At 34.8% G+C, this 24,077-nt stretch overlaps 1 protein-coding gene across 1 annotated transcript in view; it reads left to right on the top strand.

Moving 5' to 3' along the window:
- Positions 1-4,095: 4,095 nt before the first annotated feature.
- LOC132905065 (beta-3 adrenergic receptor-like) overlaps positions 4,096-24,077 on the top strand; it is a 42,110-nt gene continuing 22,128 nt past the window's right edge. Inside the window, exon 1 of the mRNA XM_060956012.1 lies at positions 4,096-4,200. The gene's annotated coding sequence lies outside the window, so the exon portion shown is untranslated. The remainder of the gene's footprint in view (positions 4,201-24,077) is intronic.

A 24,077-nucleotide genomic window follows, 5' to 3' on the forward strand; every position in this document is an offset into this window, starting at 1 on the left:
AAAATGTAAAACTCTCAATACGGCAATTCGCACACGTATCTAGTCGGAAAGTCTTTCGTCCCATTAAAAGTGAAAATATAGCCCGTAGAGAGATACCCCATTGGTGGTTGTTACTGAACTGCCATAACGATAATAGTTTTACGATTGTTTAGGTCTTTCCTTAGGTGTTTTCCCGCTTGCTCGTAATCGTTTGATAGTTTCCAAAAGTAGTCTGATCGCGTTTCGTCGCACAGCTCGACGAATATCGAGAAGTTCGATCAGGCCTTCCACGTCGAAACAATGTTTCCGGTCCTCAGATTTTCCAATGAAGCCGCGTAAAAGCTGTAAGACGAGTTCCATTAACACACCATTTAGTTTATGGAGAATATATATACACTGCCGTTCATAAGTACTAGGAAAATCATTACGAAAAATTGTCACATTTTAATTGGGAGTTAGGTATATATATAATACAATAATATTATATACATATATTTAATATGAATAATTATGAAACATTTTTCATAATTTTCATCAAACACTTTTGACATAACGCGTGGTTGATCTTAGTTCTTACCACATTCAAGTGTAATTTACCAAATGTCTAGCTAGACAAATTGTAAAGTATAAATTAAATAATAATAATAATAATAATAAATACGTGTTGAGGAATGCATATAGATTCTTTACACAATCCAGAACACAAGAACCTCAATTTTTATGTACTTTGTTTATTTAACCCCGCTGGGGGTAGCCACCCACATGCTATATTTATTTTTATTTTATTTTTTTTTCACTAATAAGATATAACACTTTACCAAATGTCCATAAGGACAAATTGTAAAAAACCAAAATAAAATAAAAAAAATTTTCATAAAAAAAAAACTTTGTTTATTTCTTAATATTATGCCAAGTGATTAATTTCGAGTGTAACTTTTATATAAAGAATTATCAAAATATGGCTTTTATTATATCTGCATGAAAATACATCTCAATATTTATTTCCTATTTAATTCCTAATTGGTATGATGGTTTCATCTCTGATCATCACATACACAAGACATGTATTTATGAGTTATCCTCTTTTCTTTTATCACGAAGCTTTAAATATTGCTACTCGATTATTTAGTAAGATCAATGTATTTTTGGTCGTTTCATTAGAGAATAATGAAGCATCTTTATTTCTCCATCTAGAAATATCGACCTGAAGAGGTTTGCTAATTTTACGTTGGAATATTTTGACGATATTCTCGCGATATACCGTTCGTGGACTATTTACGGAGATCAAATATATCGAATAAAGTGAATAATTCGTGGTGGTCTGAGGTATCGTGGCTTAGGCTTTTTCCTGACAAAGGCTCGTTCTATTATTTACGCAGTCAGTCGTAGTGGCGGTGGTGAGAGAACATGTTGTAGTTAAGCGATTCGACCAGTGTGCACCTGGCCGAGAAACGGCATTAATTAAAATCTATTAACAACGCCAATGTATGGTAGCTGACGTGTAATATATAATAGTCCATCCGACGGTGTATGTATCGAAACTTGAGACCGATCGATCTCCCTCTCTCTCTAATTCATCTCGCGGGACAGCGAGGATTAATTTCAAAACTCGACCGTGTCCTTTATTTCCTGAGTTTTCTCATTTTTGTTTCATCGTACGTCGCACGAAGAAGATCTCATGCAAGAGAAGTAACGAATGGGCTGTAAAAGTAAGAAGGATAGGAAAGTTGATAAAATATCGTTATCACGCGTGATGAGTCGAGAGGACTTGAGAAAGACTTAATTTTTACGATTCTTTTTATTAATTGGATATTGTAATATCTATGAAGATTAACTGTTTCTACTTTGAGAGATGCGCTGAAACATAATCCTTCTCGCAGGATACATAAGCTCGTCTCCACGTACTTTTCTTCACTTTATTATCGTGTTATATTTACCGAAACAAATCCAGTCACATAACTTTCACGTTACGAAAACAAACTTGCCCACAGGTGACGATAAACAATATACCTAAATAGACTAAATATTTGTTTCATTTTTTCAATTGCAATTCTATACTCTTGTTAATTTTTCCATTAATTCCAAATTAATATCTATATATCTAGTCTGTCTCTATATATATGTATAAATATCTATATTTAATATCTCAATAATATCTATAAGTATCAGTAGTAATTCTCTTTAGTTCGATAGATTTTAAAAAATATTTTAATCTATTTTCTAATCCTCTATGGAATCTTCACTTTAATATGAAAAATGATTGACGTCACTTTTTAATAACCAACATAGGACTAGTAGAATTAAAAGAACTAGATGGTAAATAATATTGTGTCTAAACTTATCAAAAATACAGATTTTAATTTTCTACCGGTTGCAATAAAGCATTAACGAGAGACATAAAGGAAAAAATTCAAATGAGACTTCTGTATCGTTGCTCATATAATTAATACGATCCATGATATAACGAGGTCGTAAATTAAAGCACCGAGTAGCGGCACTAACAGATCGTGTCTTAGAGTTTGTAGGATATATTTCTACATTGCATTCTGTTTTAAATTCATTGGAGTTACATAATTTATATAATGGATTATTTCTTTTTATACAAATCAAATACCTTGTGTAATTGATTGTTCAATCCAACTTGTCTGTAGTCGTAATTACACAATATTCGAATATAAATATAAATTTTTATTTTAATATATAAAAAAACGTACTAAAACTTCGTATTAAAAATTTCTTGTTAACAGCTCTAACCAAGATTTCGGAAAGTACAATTACATACCTATATTCCTACCAATTCTCTCCTTGTCACGAAATCTAAAGTTTAATTACTTTGACTTTTACGATCTCGTTATGTCAAAACTCGTATTTTACCATTGATGTGATATTACTTGAGCGATAAAAATGATTGGGACCTTTTCACGTACAATTTTCAGAATTTCCTTAACTTTACTCGCAACTTTAGTTAAGAAAGTTTATCGCGTTAATACACAGCAGATACGACTTCAAACCTTCAAGCGCTAGAACTTTCAAAAGCTTCCTCCATGATTATATAATAATAGTTTTATCCGCTCCATCGACAACAATGAATTTAAGCAAGATTCCAGCTTTCAGCTTTTGAACTTTCGCTTGCTAAGAGGAGCTTGTGGCGCTCGACGATCCAGGAATTAGAATTCCTGCTCCTATCAAGTTTCTTTATTCGTCTTCAACTTTTATTTTTCTACAAATACTGTAGGCTATAGACTCAAAGGAAATCAGTCGATTATATCTGTTCTTCGTCCTTTTTCTTATTAATTGAACAATTTATACCATTTGCATCAAGTACAAAATTTCTTCCAAAACAGCTCATATAAAACGAACCCACCAATTTCAGGGATACCTTTATTTCTTCGACGATGTAAGGATAATTGAAAAAAACATCCTCCAGTTCCAGTCCATTAATCTCCAACGGTTTCCCCCTTTTATTCACAAGTTATCCCCTACTTTAATATCTACATGAAAGACACGTCGGCTGATAGGAAAAATCCTCTGATGGAAAATTTTATTCGCAGATCATGCGTCTTTCTTTCTTTTCGACTTTCCTCCTCCTTATGACGTCGTATTTCGAAATGAACGAGAAGGAAAGTCACGAATCGATTCACTTGCCTGAACTAAAATCCCTGGAATCGATCAGAGCTGAATCAAACAGGATGAAATGGACACGGTGACAAGGCGAGGAGATAAAGGAAATGAAGACGCGCGATGATCCGAATAAATCTCAATAGAAGTTTATTCATGAAACAAATTCGACCTGTATTTCATGGTAACTTCATCCTCGAAAAGGCTATTACGCAATTAAGCCGTCGTTTTTTATTCATAACTCCATTAATCGAGTCTGGGAAAAAGTCCAGAAAAAAATTTTTTTAAAAATGAACCATAACTTTCATATGCTTGAAAAGAATGGAGGTAAAAAAATTGTTATTTAAAGGAAATTTAAATTTGAAGAATAATATAAATAATGATGAGGATGATTCGTTTGAAATCGGCTAACAATGTTTCGATAATCGTGAAACAGAGATGAATAAATGTGTATAGAATGGATGATGGCTTTTCTGTTAATATCCTCTTTTTTTTCATTCTCAACAGAGACGATGAGTGAAAACTGTAAACGTCACGCGGATTCGATACTCCGATGAAAGGACACAATGGAACTGAGAGTATGTCTTTATTTTGGACACAATGGTGAGCGAAAAATCGGATAGTTTATGAGTAAATTGAGATAGAAAAACAAATATCGTGATTATTATGGAAATACAAATGGAAAAAGTTTGTTACTGTTTGCTAGTTTCTTTTCAATAGCGAATAATTTTTTGTTTATTTTATTTTTATATCATAAACACGAAAAATATTTTTATTGATATTACAAATCCGTTTGATTTATTTGCTTCTTTTTTAAATAACACATAATAACGGAGCCTACGGAGAAATAAAAAAAAAATAATTAATTTTGATATGATGAAGATAAGCAGATATTTAATATTTATGTTATAAACTGCTTTCTTCTGCTTATTTGCTTCTAGTAACAAATAATATTGCACTCCTGTTTGAAAAAAATGAAAAAGATGTTTAATATTTACATTATAAAGATAGATATTTCCGATTGACCTGTGGGTATTTGTTTAACGATACGTCGCACCGACGTAAAGGATGGAGGTAAAGTTGATTTTACTCGCGCGCTTTTCTGTAGAAAAATTTTTTGATTCGTGCAAAATGAAACAAATTTGTTATCCACGATTCTACGGTTTCGCGGTAAAAGGACAGAAATTATTATACTAGTGGGATACTACATACTCATTTAAAAAGCTTCATAAATGAAATATCTCAACATTTTTTTGTCGGACCCGTTTCATATTTAATTTCGACGAAATTGCAGCTTGTTTATTGAACGATGTACAAGAGCGATTATTTGATGTGTAACCGAGAATCTTCGTAACATAACGAACACGGATATGAAATTTCAAATAAAAAAATTTCACTCGCTCACATTTTCATATAATAAACCAATCGATAACGCCTCCTAAATATTATTAGTACAGTAGGAATTTAATTATTCGATTATTCGTATAAAATAAAGGAAGATAAATATATTTTTTCACGAGGGCCATTCCCTTTTCCGTTAATTGATATTCTACAATTGGTATTCTGATAATCGAGCTTCTGCTGGATTAATTTTAATTGTTATTAAAGGAAATATGGGAAACATTTACCATCATTAATATTCCCATAATGAGTCTCCAATTGTCCTCATGGAGACGACAAATGATTGCTGCATTCTCAGAAGGATGTCCAGCTGGACAAATTGTAAAATACAAATTAAATAAATAATAAACAAAAATTCTCAGAAAGGCTAACTGGCGTAAAAAGGAAAAACGAAACGATTAATGAATCGATAAATATAATTCACATGTTTCACGTTAATTAACAGGCAATATTAGCAATAAAAGTGACAAGTTAATAACCCGTTAATAAGCTAATTAATATAACAACAAAAGGCAAGAGTGCAGCGATTAAATATACTCAATTGATACGAATACATAAATAACAGATGATATGTCATTTATATGTATTTCGTTCTGTGAAAAGTCAATACAGTAAATATTGACTTTTTAATATTGAAATATTGAAAATGAAGATATAGCAAATATAGAAACTGGATGATAAGATATGACATGTTAACGTATGTATCTACACCAGTGACTATTCGAACACTTCTAGAAATTAGGAACCTTTTATGCATATATTATACAAAACATTTTGCAATTTCATTAGCACCATAATAGTCAAACTCGAAGAAGATATCCCGCTGGGGGTAGTCATCCACATGTTATTTATCAATTAAGTTAGAACAATTTACCGAATGTCTAACTGGACAAATTGTAAAGTACAAATTAAATAATAAAAAAAAAAGAAAAACAATTAGCACCATAAATGAAAGTTAGTTTTATTACATTGGCAAAACTCCAAACGAATCTGACAATGTATATGGAAGTTATATGTACATGATATTTATTAGAAGCCCACCTTGCAAAGATTTGTTTTTTCTCTTTTCTTTATTTTAAAGTTGCATTCAACTGCCAGAATTATTAGCGATTACTTTTTGTTTAAAATCATGCAAATGTTATTCTTGCTTTTGCTAAGAGCTATAGTACTCTAAAGGTCTGTTTGTAGTAAACGTCTTGTAACTTCTGTACTCTTTCGGACTGGTTTCAAATTTTACCATTATAGTTTATTTTTTTTTTATTATTTAATTTGTACATTACAATTTTTTCAGCTGAACATTCGGTAAATTTCCATTCTAGTTGTGTTTCGTGTTCATTAGAGTGCCGAGGAAATCTAAAAAACTTTCGTGTAATGCACGTAACGTATTCATAAAATAATTCTGTGGCAGGTGTTCGAATACTCTGGTGAACCACTGTATATGGAAATTCAATCGTCAGGTGGTGGATTTTATTTCTCCTCAAAAAAGATTATGTATCGACATCCACGAAGATAAGTGGAGTTTTCTTATTACCTGGCAATTTGCCTTTCTGATTTGATAACTTTCGGTCATTTGTTATTGGAGGAGCAACGTCACGAAATCGGCCAAAAGGTTACCAGGTCGAATACGTTTGATACGCGCTTAAATATTCCTCTGCCAATTCAATAAAAGTAAATTTAATCGACGAGCTATATTAATTGAACTGGTTTATTTCTTACGTAATCCATTTCCACTCTGTTGGTTTTGTTTTAACAATCGCAATTATCGATACTTTTATTCAGATTCATTCTTCCTTCCCCTATCTTTTTTTCTCTTTCATTATTTCGTTAAACATTAAACGAACGAAGCAAAATAAAACGCCGTGCGAACGAACCGTGTCAACTTGATAACCGGATGGAATTTTTACGAAACGTTAGAAGGAATTTATCAAATGTCCAACTGGACAAATTGTAAATTATAAATTAAATAATAAAAAAAAAAAGAAAAAAGGAGAAAAAACTTTAGAAGGATGATTTATACTAATTGAGCTATTAATTGAGCTTCACGTGCGAGCATGCGACGTGAATAATTCTAGTACATAAATGATTTTCAATTCGTCGTTATCTATTTATAATCAGTCCATATTTGTATTGTTAATTATAAACTTTGTTCGAAATTGAGTTTTTCTTTGCGTGTTTGTGTACAAAATTGGTTGTCAATATACTGGATTTTAAAACTGCACCTCTATAATTTCAATTCATTTTTAACTTAATTCTTAATTAAAACTGAGACTGAGGACAAGAAGACATGCGAAAAGTTAATTTTTTTTTAATTTATATGTAGACAGAGAGTAACCTTCAACCCTCCCGTGCTCCAGAGTATCAATTTCATGTACTTTCTTTCAAGGAATCAATCGCGAAGCTATTGTAAAAGATTTGTTCCTTAGAAGTTGTAAATCGTTAAAGTTCAAACGTTGTTTCACCAGCGAAAAGTTCGACGGAAGAAAGAGGATTTTAATAAAAAAAGATATATATATATAATACTGATAAGTCTTCTTTCATATATATTATAGGAAGACTTATCAGTTTCTTTTTCCTGTTGAAACATGCTATTTTTATCTTTACGAGCTCTTGTAGCGGTTAAAAGTAAAAATAAAAAATACGTGGTTTGTAACAAATTCAGCGCCATATGAACAAAAATTTGTACGGAGATAAAAAGCGTCGGTTTTCACGAGAGCTGTTATTGATAAGGCTTGTCATCGAGGACAGTTCATTTAAAATTTTTCTCGTTACCACATCACCACGTATAACAAATTATTCGCGATCAATCGTAATATCTTTTCAGTTAAATAAAAACATGTTAATAATTTTTGTGCTTCTTTCATCTATACTTATTATATTTTATTTTATTGAAAGAAATCTTCAAGCACTTAATTACACGTTACATGTTATAATACACGTTAAATGTTAACGATGATTTTCACTCACAGAAATGTACCGTCTATCTGCTATCGAGAGAAAATTACTTTTACCGAGTTGTTAGAATGTTCGTTTCACCAACGATTTCCGTGTCGATTTAATTAAAATTTCCGGATTCCACGGTAATTGCGCACCGTGTCGACCCTGCGGTTACGTCGATTGTATTTTTTTGCTTACGTCGATGTACGTACATATATAGATATAGATCGGCTGTAGATCTATGTAAAAATAGACACGGTTACAGTTTTCTTTTTTCAGTGAAGATAGAGAAAATGAAGAAAAGTGAAAAATCTGGTTAAATGTTAACGCTAGTACTACAGATGTATAACATAAATTTTAATTTATAGCGATCATAGCTGGAGCAATCTATTTTCACTAATATACTAAAAATCCTGTTTCGATTTCACTAAAAACATCTGTACACAAAAGCATCTATATATTTTTCACCATCGCAAGAAAAAAAATTCTAAAAGCTTTGCAATTTCTATTTAAAATAAAATATAAGATAACTAGATACAGTGAACATAAGTGATTTGACCAATTTTTCTTTGAAGATACTCTGGAATAGCATAAAAGTCAATGCCCTTACTTGGACTATTGAATGTAGTGTCCATATCGGTTGATACAGAGAAAGAGGGAGAAAAGAGCCACCATTGTTCATTTCATTATACTTCCTTTTCTTGTTTTGTTCTGTCCTTTTACGCGCATCCGCTTTGTGCCTCAGTTATGTAAAGCCGCCACCGCGTATTTTTTTAGTACCTTATAATTCTACACATTTATTTAGTCGTATTTTGCTTTCTGATTTGTAATAAAAATTTATTACGTACATATTTTTATACAGAAAATATCGATATACAATTGAAATAACTGTTTACGTGTAAACAAGAATATTCTTATTTTTTTTGTCAGGAAACTTTTTTCCTTTCAAGCAAAATAAGATAAATTCAAAAATTTTTTTTTATTTGCGTTTATTTTACAATCAATTCTCGTTAGAGAATTTTAAGTAAATTTATCTGACGTGGTGCTATGACACGATTAATAAGTGTTTATAGTATGTTTGATTCTATTTGAATTTAGTGCTTAGGTCTAAGGTGTAATGTCTTTTTAGCCTGCGGATCTGTTCCGACGTGTCGAGTAGTTGAGTAATTAGAGGGTTTTGGTGGTTGTTAACTCTTGTGCTGTGTCTATTGCTAAATTTGGATAATTCTTCTTTGACTGTGGGTATCTTGAAGTCGTGATGTATCGTTTCGTTGGTAACGTGCCAAGGTGCATCTATTAGTTGAAGAATTTCTATGTTGGAATTACTTGCTGTTCGCCATAGTTGGATTCCATAGGTCCAAACAGATTTTAATATGGCCTTGTATAATGTAATTTTACTTTGCGTGTTTAAGTTAAATTCAAAATGAAATGGAAATCATCTTAAATGTGTGGGCGTATGTGCTATGAACATTTTCTTAATATATTGGTTCATCGCTGTTAAGGTTATTCAGTGGATGGAATTAAAGAAATGCGTGGGCAAACTGCAAGGTATTGAAAGTATATATATTGTGAATAGTAAATTACAAAATATGTGGTACTATGTAAGCCGATCCAGATCCTCTCGCTAGCAACGTTACCCTGAAACTAAAAACAACTGCCGAAACCAACGTCGCACGTGTACCGCTTATCGTCTTTCCTCGACGCATTCTTTTGTCTACGCGCTATCGATGACCTTAGACGCTTGAGAAACCGAAGACCAGATGTAGAGTTTTCTCAGAAGTGACGATCACTTCAACAATCGCGAATATCAAGGTCGGAAACTGTTTATGGAAATCAATATTTTTAACATTTAGTCACACGTTATGAGAGTGCGTGTTAAAATACTGATATGATGAAAGTACTTAGCTTAAAATAAATAAAATAAATATTTAAATCTGTGAATGTTGAGTGTAGAAGTACTGCGTTGTCTGTCTTTGTTTCTCATACATACGATAAGTTATTTTTTTTTATTATTCAATTTGTACTTTACAATTTGTCCAACTGGATATTCGGTAAATTTTTCTAACTTTATTGCTAATTAACATGTGGATGGCTACCCCCAGTGGGATACCATCTTTGAACTTGTCTATTTTATTTCTTTAGTGAAGGCAGTGGGGTGTTTTCCCTTTAGTTTTCTTTTTATGAGAGTTGTGCTCGTTTCAGCAGCCCACCGATTTGGATGGTAAATCTTTGATCTTACCAATGATCAAAGAAGAAATCGGCAGATACCAAAAAAAAATACAAGGGAAATGGCAATACATTCAAACCAGTTGGCTGCTAAAGCGAGCAAAACCCATGTAAAAAAAAGACTAAAAAGAAAACACTCCACTGACCTCACTAAAGAAGTAAAATAGACAAACTCGAAGATGGTATCCCGCTGGGGGTAGCCATCCATATTGTATTTTCGTCCAGTCGCGGGGAGACGCAATCGCGTTGTAGCGCGTCAACGGGAGTCGTAAATTCCCGTTACGGTTATACAAATCGACACCACGAGCAGGGCGATCCCCTTATTTCTTTTGGGATAATAGGGGTGTTTGTTGTTTAATACAACTGTAGTCTACAGTTATATAATATAAATATGTTTACACCAAATTACAACACTTAGAACGTAGACAGAAATGATTTGTCTTCGTCGTGTCGAAAAGTAAAATGATTGACCCGAGGGTTGATAGAGTTGGCGCGTTGAATGCCGAGAACTTGTTAGAATAGCAGACTTGACTGTCCGATGAGCGAAAGAACAGTAGAGTTGACTATCCGAGGTGTGTAAGAGCAGTAACAGACCCATCCCGCACCATTCAGGAGGAAAGCCCGATGTGGGTGTACCCCCCTCGAACCAAGAACGCGGATTCACCGTTCACACCCCTCGGCAGAAAAGTGAGAGCAACGATCCGCGATGCCCACCGACTACAGTTAATGCTAATAAACAAAATACGAGGAAAAAGCCTCCCGCAGATGCGGTTCATGGGCGTCCTTGCTCCCGGGAAAAACCAGCTATCTCGCGGGGCACATCCGTCCCCTCCGCAACCAGCAAGAGCGTGCAACAAACCCAAGGACCGCTCAAAGGACCACCCATAAACCGAAAACACCCACGTGAATAGAAGTTAAGCCAAAAAGACTCGGCCTATGGTGGCTCCCCGGGTCCACTGCGGGTCAGTGCAACGAAGGGCAGGCCCCGGCGGCCAGACCGAGAAGGACGTTACACGGACCATCTCGCGCGACGTAACACATATGTTAATTAGCAATAAAGCTAGAAAAATTTACCAAATATCCAGTTGGACAAATTGTAAAGTACGAATTAAATAAGTAAAAAAAAAAAAAAAAAAGGAAACTCTGATCTAAGTGTCTTAATACCTTTTTTTATAGAGAATACACAGATCTATAGCTTGTCCCATACAGTATAGACATAGTTTAGACATATACCAAACATCATTGGTTACAAAAAAAGAGAACAGGAGAAGAAAAGCAAAATACAAAAGTAGAGAAAAAACAGATTTCCCATAGAAAATAGTATTCATTGACTTACAAAACGACATATGCCATATTCTCGATTCAGGATCTGTCACGCATCTTTTCAAGAATGTGCCATTGAAAAAACCACTCGAAAGCACATAGTGAGCAGTAGTTATTTCGCAGCAGGGTGTCTGTCAAGAAAACACAGACCAATAGTCCATTAAGTTTACCAGAGGTACAATTTACTTTGACAAACGTTGTACGTGTCGCGATTGCCTCTTAAGAATATTACGACGAAAGTTTTCCATTTTGTAGCAACTAGCGTGGTGTAATTTAAGCACAGTTACTTAGTCCACGGTATAGTATTCCATTCTAAGCTCGTCGGGACTCGGAAGTGGTAATATTTCACCGTTGTTGGCACAACGTGACCGTTTTAACGCGACAAAATTTCGACGAGCAAGAGAGTCAAAGAGATTTCACGTGGTCGGAACGCGGACTTTAAATGGCTACTTAAGAGGATGTTCGTTCGAACAATTCCAACGCTTCTCAGCTCTATTACCCTCTCTATCTCATCGCTCGTCACTTCCAGCAAGATTATTCCCTCTTTTTTCCCATCTTCAGCAGCTTTATTCGTCCTTTTTTCACGACGATACGTTAATGGCTTGAATTTTCCCGGCTAATTACATTGCTCGATGGAACCGGAGGATCGCGATTAGAATGCATGGCCACGTGTGGACAATGGTTTCTACCGCAAGCCAAATTAAAGGATGTGAAATACCTACTTATGAATACATGCTCGTACGATTTTTGTCCTCGTTTCTGTTGCACTCTAATTTGCACGCTGTAATCGGTTTACTTTATTCCATAATGTTCATTGTATACATACAAAGTGTTGTGTAATACGTGGTACAATTGAATGAACTCATAAAAGATATAACCTAGCAAACACGAAGATGGCACCCCGCTCGGGGTAGCCACCCACATGCTATATTTTATTTTTATTTTTTTTTTTACCAATAAATAAGATATAATACTTTACCTAATGTCCTTCAGGACAAATTGTAAAAACCAAAATAAATTAAAAAAAAAAAAAAAAAAAATTGAATGAACTTGATCGACAAGCATGATACCTACTGTTACGTCTGGTAACTCTGTACATTAACCAGGCCCCACATCGCGGTCAATATGGCAGCCAGATGTCTACACACCCTTGTTGCGTACCCTCTATAGTCTTAAGGACCCACCATGAATCTTAGCATTTTTACAGTTAAGGTCCTTCAGACCAAACAAGTATCTTTTGTTTCAAGTACTCCTTAAATTTATTGTCTACTTCGGGAAAATACGGGAAAGATGGTTTTTCTCACGTTTGGTGTCTCCCGCTAGCAACTTCCTCTCGGGGGCGGCTAAATCCGAAACGGTCCCTTGCGCTAGACACACCCATCACTAGCTTTCTTCCGCTACAGCATCGTCACCGAACTTCACTCGTTTTACATCCTTAGATCAGTCAACATCTCTAGATTGATTTTCCATCTTTAGAACAGTAAACATCGCTTGACCGAGTTTCCACCCTTAGATCAGTCACCTATTCAACTTATATCTATACGCACAGAGTGTAACTATCTTGTCTACAAGTTTTTGGAATAAACTGTGAATGACTATAACCTGTTACTCAGTGTTATAGTCAATTCAATCACCTTTGTTATCCTAAACGAAATAGGGGATCGATCATTTCGTGGCGTCGATTATTGTAAACGGAAATTTGCGACTCCTGTTGACGCGCTTCCTTGCGATCGCGTCTCTTCACGAACGGTCTAACATTTTGGTCATTCGAGTCGGATGATGCCGTCGTCGCCAGGGTGAACTTGATGACACGGCCTGTTAAGGTTATTTGATGTATGTGAAATCAAAGAAACGCGTGGATAAATTGTAAGGTATTGTTAGTATATATATATATATATATATATATATATATATATGTCGGAGATGAAAGGACACCGGGCCCCCCGTTGGAGTTACTTGGAAAACCTCAATACCGTAGCATTTACGAAATAACCCAAACACAGTCATTCGAAACTTGAGACAATGAGCTTAGGCTCGAAGCGACAACCGGTCGCCGAAGCGTAGCCACGGTCACGGGATGAACGTTCCACCTAACAGAGATATGAAATTACATAGCTTTCCTTTAAAGAATTGGCAGTGCCGACACTTGACAATAAGACATTCCAACGGCCCCGCGGCTCGCCACACACAGACCCCATTCTTTGGGTAAGATGATCGCCAGATGCCGATGCATCATTCACAGTTTATGTTCAGATAGCCTGAGGAACCGCTACAAATCTTAGGACTTAGTTAACTAAAGTCCTTCAGATTGACAAACAGTCTTTATTCTATCAGCCCGTAAATCTGTTATCTATTGCAGGAAGATATGGGAGATCTGATTTGCTCACGTACGACGCTTCCTGCTAGGAACTCTCTATCAAGGGCGGCTAGCATCCTTTTCTAACCGCCAACATATAAATTAACCAATTAACAGCAACGTCTATTTCCCTCACCCTCCGTGCGGAGGCTTTCTTTGACGAATCCGATGATCTCGTGCCCTTAGGTACATCCCATCATAGTTTTCCTCTGTAGCGTCGTCGTGACGGAAAGTCATTCTCTTTCTGGCAGTCTCATTAGCCATACGCCTAGTGTGTTTGTACGATCGGTGAATAATCTACGTCTTAGCAAAGAGCTAATCAAGCGATCCTTGTATCACGAGTAGTAAGACGAGTCCGACTTAGACTACGAAGCAAAGTATATTCGTTATCCCGTGGACCGTGGATTCGCCATATCGAACCTAGGGTCATTGTCATTAGCGTCTAGTTACCGCGGCCGCTTGTCAATCTTGTACCAACTACATCAGTGTAATAAACGTTTGTGCAACAACAATGAACAACACCGGCGAAGACTCGTTACACGCCCCTAACGCCAACCCGACATATATATAATGTGAATATCAAAGTACAAAGTGTGGAATACAATGTAAGCTGGTCCAGATCCGCACGCTAGCAATGTTACCTAAAAGAACCCTGAAGCCCGTCGCACGTGTACCACTTATGGTCTGTCATCGACGCATTCTTTTGTCTATGCGCTATCGATGGCCTCAGCGCTTGAGAAAACCGAAGACCAGATGTAGAGTTTTCTTAGAAGTGATCGCTTCAACACGGCCGAAGGGTCATTACGTTAAAGGCACGTTGTAGACTAAATCGCCGTCGTTCTCGTCGTTGCCAAGAAATTTCCAGCTGAAGTTCACGACCCAGGAAGTGTCGTGGACCACCTCGGTTCTCGAAGTGTCATTGAATACTTTGGCCTAGGTAGTGATATTGAGCAGCTCCCAGGAAGTGTCGTTGAACACCTACATAAGCTGTTATACTATTATTGTTTTATTATTGTAGTATCGTGGAAAAAGTGCAAACGAACCAGAAATCTTGCGAAGTCCTAATGGGCCATGCGGCCCAGCAATATGCCCGTAGCCCTTTAGAAAAATAGGTACTTGAAAAAGGATCGACGACAGCTACGAAACACGTGTGCGTGGTAGGAATACTAAACTGATAGAAAAAAATGTTTTGGTGGAGAGAGTTAATCAATTGTAGTAAATCATGAATTAGGAGTTAGTCACGAGTTGTGAGTAGACAGTTGCAAGTTGTTGGTTGTCGATTGCCGTGAGTTGGTCATTTTTCTATTTTTTTTTTTTTTTTTTTTTTTTTTATTTAATTTGTACTTTACAATTTGTCCAGCTGGACATTTGGTAAATTGCGAGTTAGTCATGAGTTGCGAGTTGTGAGTTGTCATTCAGAAGTTAATTACTTATACCAATTAAATTGTTTCAGTTCTATTACATTACTACATTAAGAAGTAGCTCTAATTAAATAATCATAGTTTCTTGTCTCATCACTGTGAATAAATCTACCAAATAAATAAAGTCACTATATTATATTACATTATGTTACGAATAAAGCGTTCTCATACGAGATTTTGTTTTCTGAGGAAATTCATTCTAAATATATTTCGTAATTTCCTTCCTCAATCTTACGCTAAAGATCTCCTAAAACATTAAAATTTTTTTTCTCAATTAAAACGAAATCGAGATTGTGACGTAAAAGGTTCAAAGGTCGCAAGAGAGTTAAAATATGTACAAATATTCGAGATTAGCGTCTAAAGCCACTTTTTTAAAAAAAAAGAGGGTGTCGCGTGAAAATATTTTATTCTATGTTCCCCGATTTATCTTTTAATTAGAATTACTTTCTTCTTATCGGTTATATCATCGATTCAGGACACCCTATGTTTCAAACGATTCTCTAGAAGGAGAAAACGAGGGGAAATACGTCTCGAATACTTATTTTAAGCTAGTTATGTATACCGATCTGAAACTTCTATAACTACAATTACTACATCAGTAGCTTCTGTCAACTCAAAGGTTTCCGCACTAATTCAACATTAATGACGTTCTGTAACTTTAAACTTCATTACCAATTGAGTTGCCTCAACAAATTTCCACAACGGAATATTACGTTATGAAGCTTTTTCGACGTTAATTTAATCTCAACTGATAATTTTTTTTCGATTGAATTTCCATTTCGTTAATTGCGTCACGTTTACGAGCAACGGAAACCTTTGTCGTCCATTGGATTTTGAATTTGATTTGGATTTTTCAGCATGTTGGCGGTCCACCAGAAATTCGCTAATAAAAATCGCCTCACAGGACGACACGATGAAACGTGGCTTTTCGAATTTTGATCTATTTTCATTGAAAATACGTTGCACGTCGTGGTTTTCGATCTATCTCTGAATTTCGGGAGGAGAACATCACTTTAAGAGATAATATTGTAGGAGTCGGAAGAGGAGACATTTTCCACATCGGTGCACGCGTATCTTGCTTCCCCTCGGATTGGTCTTTGACCTATCTTCTCACCATTTCATCCGGCCAACTTTCTCAGGTTCCAATGATCTTGCGACGAATCTTGAATAGTATGCACACACATTTTTTTTTAAATTTTATTTGCGTTTATTTTACAATCAATTCTCGTTAGAGAATTTTAAGTAAATTTATCTGACGTGGTACTATGACATGATTAATAAGTATTTATAATATGTTTGATTCTATTTGAATCTAGTGCTTAGGTCTAAGGTGTAATGTCTTTTTAGCCTGCGGATCTGTTCCGACGTGTCGAGTAGTTGAGTAATTATAGTGTTTTGGTGGTTGACGCACACACATGTACGTATAATGTTTTTCCTTTTTTTTTTTATTATTTAATTTGTACTTTACAATTTATCCAGCTGGACATTCGGTAAATTTTTCTAGCTACGTATAATGTATACGCACGTCATCGGTTAGTTAGAAGAGTGGCGGAACAAATAAAAAAATGTAAATCAATTTAAAACAGGAAATTATTAATTTTTCAGCCATTTCACATCGACAGGGTTTAGCCTCTTTTACAATTGAACGTATTAGTTTAGATCTCGAGGTATTCTTTTTTTTTTTTAGAGAAGTGAAATTTGATTTATACGCATTGCTTACGATTTATATGCTTATCTTTTGTTAAAAGTTGAAGAATAAATTTATTTCGAAGATTGTAATAAAATAGTACACAGAAAGTGGGTTTAATTTAAATTAAATTAAATAGACTGGTGTACAGAACGTTTATGTAAATGAACCTCCTGTAAAGAACGAGATTCTTTCTTATCATAGAAAGTTATGCAAATAGACATCGAAATTTTTCTGTTATCTTTACCAACTCCTGAAAATTCACGAAAATGTGCCATTTGTCTTTTCTATTTTACTACAAAAATTAGCGCAGACTTTTCCAAAACGTTGCATATTATGATTAATCTTCGTCCATTCTATCAATTCCATCATTCTTTAGTCATGTTTCGTTCGTAAACTATTGCAGAAATAAAATCTCACAAATTACATTCACAATGTACTCAATATCGTAAAAGGAAGTTCAAAATAACGCAACACAACAATCACCTGGAAATAAATCCCAACTTACACGATTATATCTGATTGTGAAAGATTCCAACTACGTCAACCTTCTTATTAGCACGGCTATTAATGGAACTTATCTTGAATCGTCTCGCAAGTATTCAGGGTCACATTGCGTGTATGACACGCTCCCGATACCAATTTCTGGGTCACGAGTTACGAGCGACGTATTAGGAATTTCGTATTTACCGCTGACGCGTTCCATTTTCATGGATCGATGTCAATCGTCTGACGAAAAGACTCGTCCTGTCTATTTCTTTGCATTAACTGGGATTCCTCGCGTTAACTCACCCCTTCTTCGTTACGATCACGCGAGTTGCGTGCACGATCCTCGATAATGCCAGCTCGACCCTCGTTTGCCGTTTATTTTCTTTTTCCTTTCTCTCTCTTTTTTTACTCCGCTAACTTCGTACAAGAATCTCATCGTTCATACACGCGAGGGTCTGTCTTCCCTCCTCCTTCTCCTGATATTTTTTCACTCCAGTCTGTTCGTTCAATTGCGATTAATCACGCGCTGTCGTTACAGGACGAATTTAAGGAGTGGCAAATATAGATTTGACTGGCGACAAAGTGAGCAACAAAAAATAGGTATAAAATAGATATAAATAGACGATGCCCTTATTGCCTATTGTATCGATAAAAGTGTATCGAGGGAAATTTTGGTTTTTTCCGACGCTTCCATTTGTTCATTATTAGGCGCAGAAATTAATGCGGTGATTTTTTTAAAATAAATACACCGTTTATTTATCTGTTTCGTTTTTTGGGTCAGTCGTACCAAACCGTGGATCTTCATACAAATTTTTCAGAATATTATGTAAATAGTGGAATTTAGTAGAAAATTATGTTATGTTATGAAAACACTTCGGATATTTGACGTATGTTTTCATAATATGTACATTCTGCGCGATTCTGCATCTTCAAAGTTTCTATAAATACATCAAAATCCGCAGTATAGTCATAACTTATGTAGCGCCACATTTTTTTTTTTTTATTTAGTAGACTATTTACAATCAATTCTCAAGAGAATTATAACTAAATTATTTTGGAGTGGTACTGTAACTTGGATTATAAGAATTTATAGTATGTTTGATTCTAGTTGAATGTAATGCTTAAATCTAAAAGGCAATGTCTTTTTAGTCTGCGAATCTGATCCGTCGTGTCAAGTAATTGGGTTTTGGTGGTTCTTAACTCTTACATTATATCTGTTACTGAATTTGGATATTTCTCCTTTAACTGTGGGATAACATGGGGTAACATACCAAGGTGCATCTATTAAGGATCTTAGAGTTTTTGATTGGAATCGTTGGAGAATTTCTATGTTGGAATTACTTGCTGTTCCCCATAGTTGAATCTCATAGGTCCAAACAGGAGCGGCACATGAACGTAGAAAAAGTCAACGGAAAATTCGAATCCGAGAGAGAGAGTCATATTATTGTACCTTTAATACTAACAATTGTTTTGGTTTACAAGGTCCAGAGGCGAACGAACTCTGGACAGATTGTTACTGCCGTTTCTTGTAATCTTCAGCCGCAGTTACAGAAAAAGGTTAACTTTTTGTGTTAAGGTTATTCAGTGGATGGAATTAAAGAAATGCGTGGGCAAACTGCAAGGTATTGAAAGTATATATATTGTGAATAGTAAATTACAAAATGTGAAATACAATGTAAGCTGATCCAGATCCTCTCGCTAGCTAATGTTACCCTGAGACTAAAAAAACCGCCGAAACCAACGTTGCACGTGTACCGCTTATGGTCTGTCATCGACGCCTTCTTTTGTCTAAGCGCTATCGATATCCTTAGCACTTGAGAAACCGAAGACCAGATGTAGAGTTTTCTCAGAAGTGGCGATCACTTCAACATTTTGTTGTAACGTCCGTTGATATAAATGTATGAACGTGATCCCTAGATTATTATGGTTATTCTTTCTGCGATCGGCATAATAGCATCGAGCGAGCGACGATTATTTGGAATATACTATCTCTTGCACTTATACTGATTTTAATACAACTGACTATTACAAATTCATCTACTCGTTTCTTATCAAACAATCTACACGTTTAATTCACCTCACTTATTTACACAGTTTTCCGTCCTAATACTTATTTTTCTTTCTCCCCATTTTTCTTTTGTTTTATTTAAGCGAATTATATAAATGTAGAAGAGATCGTCTTCTGGAGACAAATTGAATTGGAGGGAGATCTCTCGCGGGGCTGTTAATGTATTATTAATAGGGTGCTTTTACTTTACGTAGTTCCATCGTGAGTTTAAATTGAAACTCGTGAATAGCTACTTAATGTGTGATTATACGTAAACTACTCAAAGTATCAGACGAGCTCTCACGGCCTGTCGCATGGATAAGACGATACAGATGATAAAACTTCGTTATACGATACGACAAGTTGAAAGATTTTTTAATCCTACGTTTTCTGTGAGCACTTAATTGGAGTAACTTCTTATGTAAAGAAGATGAAAATCTGCAGAATTTATTGGTTAAATAGCGTTTACTACACTAATCACGCATTTAAAACGCTATAGTGTTATCATTACAGTAGATTTACATGTTTAATCCTATTTACCTTTTGAAACCAAATTTACTCTATCACTTTCTCAATACATTCATGTTATATTCATCTCAGTTCGTCTCTTAAAGCTTCACCGTTGTTTCCACCCTCATTCACAAACGTAAATCAATAAACCATCCTATGACCTATGATACATGTCGATATTCTCAATCTTACACGGAAGCACACGACTCAGATGACTACTCGTTGGAGAACAGTGAGCAATGAAAGCGTCGTTCGAGGTGTAAAGGGTCAACTTCGTTCAAAATGGCATTTCAGGCGGTAGGTTTCTCCCCTAAATTTTCGCCTAAACAAAAGATCACTTATTCCATGCTCCCTAATCTATAAATTTTATTTTATTTTACTTTTTGCTTTACAATTTGTCCGGCATGACATTTGGCAAACTATAACTTTTGACGAGCTTCACAGCCGTTTAAGATTTGAATAATTAGCTGTGGTAAAACTGCATACCTAAAATAACTTTGATAGCCGGTCGTAGGCTACATTTCCGTGGTCATTCGAGTTTACACGTGCATAACGAGACTTTGAAATTTCATCAATTTTGCAGAGGCGTGGAATATGTAACGATATGCGATAGGAAGGCGGATGAATTCCAAGCTGGCAACAGTTTACGTCGTCATGCATATTTCAATAGGTCGCGCGTCTGCCTATTCGATCAGTTTCCATTTCAGAATTTTAAGGGACACCATACGAGCAGATGTGCAATAACTCGCTGCATTCTGCCATTTTCCGTTCGATCGACGTCCCCGTGCCGGCTAATAAAGTGGAACGCTGCCTCGTAACAGGATTTGGCTCGTTCTCACCGAGGCTTCAAGTCCTTGCCGCAAACCATGGCTAACCTGTGGTCCGTGAGACGATTTACAAGCTATTAACGATATTTGAACGAATTTATGAAATCAATTTCTCAAAAACCGAATTCCCTTGAGGACGAAAGATACATTTTTCGTCTGCTATTAAATAGTAGAAATTCGTTTCTTCCGATGTTTTTTGTAAAGAAGGAATAACGAAGATAGGTTTTATTTTACTGAAACTACTGACAATTATTAATTATTATTAACATAAATTATTACTCATGTTTGTTACAATCGGTTAAATTCCAATTTTGCTCTTACTTTAGCAAATGGAGAAGACGTGGAAAAAATCCATCAACGCCCTAATGGTACAGAGTTACCATGAAAAGACGATTCTTGTAAATCTTTTTAGTTTTTTCAGACTTTTGACTAAACCGATTTGTCAAGTAAAATCGCCATAGGAAATCGATGGTAAAGCCGTTTACTTTGTTAGTCGAGCGGAAAAGGTTGAAGAGTGGCGGTTGAAGGGAGTTTCGCTCTCTCGGGAGAACGTGGAAAGTCTTATTGGAATACTCAAAACCTTGGTCGAGTGTCATTTATCGTTAGAGTACTTGTTGCATGAAACACTTTGCACGGCGAGACGAAAGGGTGTAATCGAAGGCGGAGGAACGTCGTGGAAGATCGATAGGAAGGTGCTACTGGAGCGTATGGGCCGCTGTTCTCGCTTTAGGAAATATTTGTTCGATGCTGATAACGTGAATCGATTGAATGTGAAAGGAAACTTTTCTAGCCGATAAAAACTTCTCTCAATCTTTCTGCAGCTTTTTAAATTAGTTTAATTGTTTTATAAAATATTTCGACACTTGTTAAGTAATGATTCACGGTTAATGTGCGTTAAATATAAATTTATAACAGCAAAATTATTTGGAACGATTCTCTTTATTACAACGTATCTGAAGTATTATATTATTTTTGTAATTTAAATATTAGTTAAATATCTGTTAAAAACGATTTATCGATTTAAACGTATCGGTGTGAATTTTGCGTTAAATGGTAATACAAATAAAATAAAATAAAATAACATTGGATATCGGTTTCAAATGTAAATTATTATTTCGTCACCTAGTGCTTCAATTTGTTTTGTCATACACATGGCAGTAGCAATGGATAATATTCTGTTTACCGATATTGCATTTTTCAACGAGTCTCTGCGTTTCGTAAATTGTATGATATGAAATTCGCTTCAAAAATGATGCAACATGAAATTGTTATTTGAAAAAGAATGCAAGAGAAACGCAATATTCTGAGTGATATTACGTTCTAAGGGATCAGAAATTAATGCTCGTTTATTCAAAATTGATGAAAAGTGCAGTTACCTAGATGAAAAGATATAATCGTGATTATAATTCTTTTAGATGTTATGCTTTGCCTAATTTTTTTCTGTCAATTGTAACTTTTAGATTCCTCGGAATATATAAAGTTACGCTGTGGAAGAATTTTTCAATTCAAATAAAAAGCAGAAATTCATTTATATTTAATATTATTCTATATTTAATTATAATTCTGTTTAATTTAAATTTAAATTTATTTAATTTAATTAAATTAAAATTCTATATTAATTATAAATGTAAATATTTATACTTATTATACTATATTTAATATTGAACGCATATTGATATTACTAAAAAAAAAAGCATTTCTGTTTCTTCAAAATCCCATGCTCGTATACCAATTCACACTGATTGTGGATCAACAAAAATCTATTTCTCTTCCTATTTCTTCCTATTTTATTTGACCTCATAATATCCCAGTCCAAGGATAGCAGCCACTGGGGAAGAGAATCATAATCATTGTCTGCAGAAAACCCCCAAAAATTTGTCCACGTTCTGTTCGAAACGAGTCCCTATCCCATAGTTTATTTCTAAACTTCCCTCAGTTTCCGAATAAACAGATGAAAGCCTAACGCTGGGAAATTCGTAGGAAGGAAACGTAGCTGGCTGTAGTTTCGAAATTATATCCTGTATAGTCGCAAACTCGGATTCCTCGTTATGTGTGGTGGTTACCATGTAGCGTAGCTTCACTTTCGTTCCTCTGGTTTCCGCTCGCTGGCTTACCGCGGGGTGAAAAGAAGCTTCAATGAGAAAACTTTCAACAAGCAACGCTATCATGCTCTTATTTGTCTTCCCTATTCGCCGATTATAATTGTTTTCAACAAATTCTAAATGACTCGATATTTGTTACACGTGGAATAGCATAATCGACGAAATACGATTTTCAGAAGATTTTAATGGTTGGAGAATGTAGTACAGTGGCACATGGGTTTGTGTGTGTGTGTGTGTGCGCGCAGGAACGAACGTATGTATGTAATTGCTTCTAGAACCTTGTTATAGCATCTGTTCGTTCTAGCATATGTTGAAACATGTATGCACATACATATTATATATTCAGGGATAATCCATTGCAGGATTATGTTCTAATGCTAAGTCAGTATCAAATACAACAATTTAATCATTTGCGTCGTGTATTATTTCATTTTGTTTTCAATTTTGTTTGTCTTCTTCAGACTTCAGGTCAAGTGATATACAGTCAGTCATGAAAGTTCTTGTACAACTTATAATAATTAATAAAATCATAAACAATATACGTGACAGGCAGAAACAATATTTTCCTAGCTATCCCGATTGATTGTATTCCTCAGCGTCTGTTTTATAACATACAGATTTTATCGATAAACATTATCCGTTATATATTATTGTATATGTATATTAATATACATAGTTCATTCTAGTCCATTACTTATACCCATTAACAAATTAATTGAACTTATTCAACATGTATCATCTTATACAACATGTACATACATTCATTATACAATATACAGTACATATTTGAAATTTAAGAATTTTACAATCCATTCTCATTGAGAATTATTAAATTATTCTGGCGTGGTACTATAACTTGAATAATAAGTGTTTATCGTATGTTTAATTCTAATTGAATCTAATGTTTAAATCTAGAAATTTAAGAATGACGTAAAAATTTTCTGGATATTTGTTGTGTATTATTTTTATAACTATTACTATCACTAGAATGTTAACAGAAGATATTAACTTTTCTTTAACAATTCAGGTATCTTCAAAATACAAAGTGAACTAAATTTAAATGAATTAAATAATGGAATCAAATTTTGCAAAAGTAATGATATTTATTACTTTGGTATGAATTTCTATATTTCACGGATTCTTAATCCTTTTTGTGA

Source organism: Bombus pascuorum, chromosome 3 (genome assembly GCF_905332965.1).
Source record: "Bombus pascuorum chromosome 3, iyBomPasc1.1, whole genome shotgun sequence".
Classification (NCBI taxonomy): domain Eukaryota; kingdom Metazoa; phylum Arthropoda; class Insecta; order Hymenoptera; family Apidae; genus Bombus; species Bombus pascuorum.